A 6110-nucleotide genomic window follows, 5' to 3' on the forward strand; every position below is an offset into this window, starting at 1 on the left:
ACAGGTGTTGAATGTCTACACGGAAGAGCTGCCATTAAAACTGCATGGCAATATCCTTCCGCAGTGTGACATTTATGCTCTGCCCTGAGTTTAAAGAAAGGACAATGGATTCACAAGCGTATTCTGTAAAGAATTTCCTATATTGTAACATTAGTAGAAAATCAGAACTCTTTTTCTTGTAATCACGGAAAGCATTAACAACGAGGCTTCGCTTTCTATTAAAAGCCTATCACTGGTAACAAATGAACGGACTGATCCTCAGTTATCGTATTGTTTCCTTTCGCCTGTATGAGCTCTCATAGATCGGACGTTCTCTGTTTGCTGTCAGATAAACCAGTCGTTTATTATACACAGTCGTGTTAATTATTTAAAAGATCAATGACCTTCCTTATTTCTTTGTCACAAAAGTAATTTGTGTTGTTTCCTAGTAATGTTCAGAGGTCAAAAAATGCGAGGAGCTGGAAACGAATTGTTCGATTCCGAAACGACGAACTCTGTTCGTGTTGGCTCGTCGTCCGTACCTTATTAAAAAAAAAAAAAAAAAAAAAAAAAAAAAAAACAACAGAGAACCACGCGGAGACCAATTTTCCAATCTTCCGATTATTTCCATTGCCTTACGCAAATTCTTTTTGACTGGTCGGTCATACATGGTCAAACAATGACATCAGCGAACAGTCACTGGCTTCATACAGCCCTGCATTAACTTATGTTGATGATGGCCGATCTAAGGTAAATAAATACCCAAACTTCAGATTAGTCAACTGGTTTGCCCATATCGGTGCCTCCAGAAAGAGAAATTGACGCCATCGTCATTGGGACTTAAATTCTCGTCGCAGTCGTTGAGTTACGCGATGTTATACACAGGTACGTAAACTTGGGGTATAATTTCGTACGATGTTTATGTGGATAAATAGCTAATTAGCGCAATTACTAAGGAATACTTGATGCATTTATAACACAGTTATCTGCTATTTTAAAAAGAATGTTAAATGGGGGAATTCTGACCACATTTCTTTCAGTTTTTGAAGTTTCTGATTAGATGCGATGAAATGGTGAGATGATAAAATGTTACCTAACTTATGGTGTAGAACAAATTTTATAGCACGAAAGGCATGTTATCTAGAGGGAGCATAGAGAGAGTGTTTGAAGTGTCGAACTGAATCAAATGTATCTTGACAATGCTATAAACCACTTTGTGCTTTGATGTCCAGTTGTGAATGTATCGATTACACTGGGAAGGACGTTAAGTACCTGATTTATGAGGATTCGGGACGTCATAAGATTATTCGTAAATATACCACAGTCGTATTTCGGTAGCTACAGTCATTCAACAATGAAGGTGGCTACGGATTGATACTTGATTTAGTGCAGTACGTGGCCAATGGAGTCATGAATTTCTGCAGAGGCGTCTGGACCGCATACAGTCTAAATATCTACGCCAAAATACCGATCACGTACTGTGTTAAAAACTCTGATAGTAACGTGCTATGTTGAAATAGCCAAAGAAAATAAAAGGTGCAATCAAATGAGCGCAGCAGCACTAAACCCTTTTCTTAAAAGTGGAGTTCACTAGAAATTTTCTTTAATTTCCTTTGTTTTCTATTTATTTGGGCAATTATTTAACACATCTTGATTTATATTTTGTGTTAGATTTAGACTTCAATTTATACTGATAATATATGTCATGACACGTTCTAGAAGCTACGTGAAGTTTCAAATATCACCGCAAAGATACTTAAGCTGTCGTTCTGACACGCAAGTAGTGTATTCTACGCTATGTGATCAAAATTATCCGGACACCTGGCTGAAAATGACTTACAAGTTCGTGGCGCCCTCCATCGTTAATGCTGGAATTCAATATGGTGTTGGCCCACCCTTGGCCTTGATGAAATCTTCCACTCTCGCAGGCATACGTTCATTTCCACGTGTCCCATACATCTTCCACACCAGATGGAAGAGTTTTGTCATGACTGGCTCTTCCAAGGCTGTCAGTATTTCTGCCGGAATTGCCTACTCCCGGGGCCTTGTTTCGGCGTGGTATTTCAGTGCTCTGCCTCTTCTTGTCGCAGTGTCATGTCTCCCATCTCTTCTTCATCCTTATTCCATTTGTATAATAATGCCTGAAGGTTCATCTCCTTTGTATAGACCCTCTATATTCTCCTTTCGCCTTTCAGCTCTCACTTCTTTGCTTAGGACTGGTTTTCCATCTGAGCTGTTGATGCTCATACACCTGCTTCTCTTTTCTCCAAAGGCCTCTTTAATTTTCCTAGAGGCGGCATATATCTTCCCCCTAGCGAAATAGACTTCTAAATCCTTACATTTGTCCTCTAGCCATTCCTGCTTAGTCATTTCGCACTTCGTGTTAATATGATTTTTTAGACGTTCCTATTCCCTTTTGCCATCTTCATTTGTTGAATTTTTTTTATTTTCTACTTCATCAGTTAATTCAATAACCCTATGTTATCGAAGGATTTCTACTAGGTTCTTTCAACCTGTTCAAGTCCGATCTCCTCAATTTTCTACTTTTTCCCAATTACTTTAGTTTTAATCTACAGTTCATAACCAATTAACTGTGCTCAGACTCCACATGTACCCCTGGAAAGTCTTACAGTTTAAAATCTGGTTCCGAAATCTCTGTCTCACTGTTATACACTGCAGCACCAAAGAAACTGGTACAGGCATGCATACTGAGGAAAACAAATAATCTGATTAAGTCACCTACCACTCTTCAAAAAGAAGAAAAAAGAGCTTTGTTGAAGAGTGAAGCTACGTGTCCCAGACTGCATCGTGTACCCAAAATTTATAAAATAGATTTTAGATTTTCCTTTGTGACCCATAGTTGGTGCCATCAACTCTCCCACGAAAGAAATAGTGAGATATCTAACAACTCGTTTACAACCATATACTTGGAAAACTGACTCGCGTCATTTTATTGAGAAACTTGAAGGACTAATTCTGGCTCCTGAAGATATTCTTGTAAGTTCTGACATAGTGCCGTTTGTCACTATGATTCCAGTTAACGAACCTACGATTTTCATAACGAATACTTTTCCAGGCGATTTGACCACTCTTTTTAGTCTTTGCCTTACTTCGAGTCAGTTCCAGTGGGACAATGAATTTTATGAGCAACGTGACGGTGTAGCAATGGGTAATCCATTAGATCCTGCGATCGCTAATTCCTATACGGAGAAATTCGAACAATCGGCTCTGGATAAAGCAAATAAGAAACCATCTTGCTGGTATCGGTTTGTAGATGACATATTTGTGGTTTGGTCTCATGGTAGAAAGGCTTTGGACGAATTCTTTGATCATCCAAATAAAATTAACCTGAAAATCCATTTCACCATAGAAATGGAAAATGTTAATTTAATATATTATTTGGATGTTTTAGTTATGAAATGGAAGTTTGGAACATAGAGTTTTTCGGAGAGTAACACATACAGACAGAAATTTGCATAAAAACTCCAATCACCATCCATAACAAAAGAGAGATGTCATTAAAAGTCTTGTCGATAGAGCCGAACGGATGTGCAGATCGGAACACCTGGACGCTGACATAAAACATTTGAAGCAGGCCGTCGAGAAAAATGACTACTCAGGGAACGAGGTGACCAGAACAGAAAACCGAAGGACGAGGTCGAACCACAAAATACAGTTTCTCTGCCTTTTATTAAAAAAAAGTAACGGATCAGATCGGTAAGATTTTACAGAAGCATGACATCAGATTGGTCCTTAGACCAACAAAGAAAATAAGTCAAGTACTCCGATCTGTGAAGGATAAACGCCCTCCTATATCGACATGTGGAGTATACAAAATTCCGTGTCCCTGTGGTAAAGTTTACATCGGAGGAGCGTAAATACACGGCTAAAAGAGCACAAAAATAGAAAAAAAATAGACAAACCAGCTCTCCAGTCAAGAAACCACGAAGTAAAGTTTTCTGAAATAGAAATTTTATCTACAACGTCAAGTTATTATCCACAACTATGCAGGGAATCCATTGAAATTTATAAGCATCAGGATAATTTTAATAGAAAAGAGGAGGCTATGAAACTTAGCGACATATGGACAGTATCTCTGCAGAATTGCTAGACAGTTTTATCTTTGGCAAGACGACAATCGCTAGTTAAGTTTTATCTTTGACAAGAATTATCTCTTCTCATCACGTGTTACTTCTACCATGCCCCCTTTCCTACAGTATTTATGTCGCTCTCGGACGTCCGACCAGTCAGTCAGCAAGACTCAGCGGAGGATCGCCTCTGAAGATATCCAGCGCAGTCCTGGACGACACGTCAGGGACAGAAGACTTTTTTGGACCTCGACCTCACATCCCGAAAGGTTTACCACCAGCTATCTCATCCGATCGTGAGAGCCTTCATCCTGTTATTTGTGCTGTTTGTTGTAGCTGTACGATATGTCACTGCTACCCTTATAATACGATGATGCTGTTGGATGTTTGTGTTGCGTGAACGTTCAGAACCTCGTCTGCTGGTGTGAGAATATTCACGTCACCACTGACGTCAACATCGGTGAACAACTGACGCAAGACGTCCAAAATGTGTGGCAGTTCCCGCCCCTCGGAAGTCTACGTCTCTCAAACTCACTCTGTTGGCTGTAGGGAGCACGAGTGTATCTCCGTGACGCTGTTGCCTGCTTGCTGCACACGTTTGCACTACACTGAGACTGTGAGCATTTCCTATTAAAGGGTAGCTATGCCACTACACTATCTGTTGGTGGACGATATTGAAACCATTAACACTACATCTACTATTCCCCAGGCGGCATCTGCCATCATTGTATCAAAATGGACATTGTCTTCCAGCTGTACTAAGGTTTTTGCCGTCTGTGTGTATCTGCGATGGCGTCTGCTATACCCTTTCCCACTGCTACCCCATCCGTCTTTGTCTATATTCAAAACAACTTTGTGATAGGGTAAGCTATTGTAATTTTATGAATTCTTCAATTTCAACGGGGGTTGCCTTTCTACATCTGAGGACGCTGTCTCTTACAACGTCAGTTGTCTCTAATACTGGTATTTTCGCATACAAATTTGTATGCCAAAAAAGATAAAATTGGTAGCATGAAGGATTTCTATATTTTTTTGTTTTATGGACCAGTGTTTGTGTGTTTTTTACCGTGTTTTTCTAGTGTAAATGTCTAGTTTACTCAATAATGTGATTAGCTTTTTCTTTGACTTTAAGTCGGGCTCTGGAAGAGTTGAGATCAAATGAGGCGGGAGGGTTAGATAATATTCCATTAGACATAATGAAATCGTTAGGGGCAGTGGCAACCAAAGGACAATTCAACTTAGAGTATCAAAACTATGGCACTGGTGACGTAGTATGAGACTTTGTGAAAAATAAAATCAACATAATTCCGAAGACAGGCGTGAGAATTATCGCATAGTCAGCTTAACATCTCATGCACCCAAGTTCCTACGAAGAGTAATATACAGAAGGATGGAAAAGCACATTCAGGATCTGTTAGAAGACGATGAGCTTCAATTTAGAAAAGGCAAAGGCACAAGAGAGGCAGTTATAACGTTGCGGTTGATAATGCAAGCAAGACTGAAGAAAAATCAAGGAACGTTCAGTTTGTTAACCTGGAAAAAGCATTCTACAGTGTAAAACGTTGCAAAAAGTTCGAAATTCTTAGAAAAAAAGGTATAAGCTACAAGGAAGGGCTGGTAAGATACAGTACGTACAACGCCTATGAGGGAACATTAAGACTGGAAGACCAAGAACGAAGCGTTCGGGATAAATAGTGTGTACGACTGTCATGTAGTCTTTCCCCCCTACTGTTCAATCTGTACATAGAAGAACCAATGATGGAAATAAAAGAATGGTTCAGGAGGGGAACTAAAATTCAAGGTGTAAGGCCATCAGTGATAAGATTCACTGACGACGTTGTCATTCTCTGTGAAAGTGAAGAACAATTACAGGATATGTTGAATGGAATGAATAGTCTAATGAGTACAGAACATGGATTAAGAGGAAATCGAAAGAAAGACGAAAGTAATCAAAAGCAGCAAAAATGAGAACACCGAGAAATTTAACATCAAACCTGATGATGTCAAGCGGATGAGGTTAAGGAATTATGCTGCCTAAGCAGC

This window comes from Schistocerca gregaria, chromosome 8 (assembly GCF_023897955.1).
Source record: "Schistocerca gregaria isolate iqSchGreg1 chromosome 8, iqSchGreg1.2, whole genome shotgun sequence".
Lineage (NCBI taxonomy): Eukaryota > Metazoa > Arthropoda > Insecta > Orthoptera > Acrididae > Schistocerca > Schistocerca gregaria.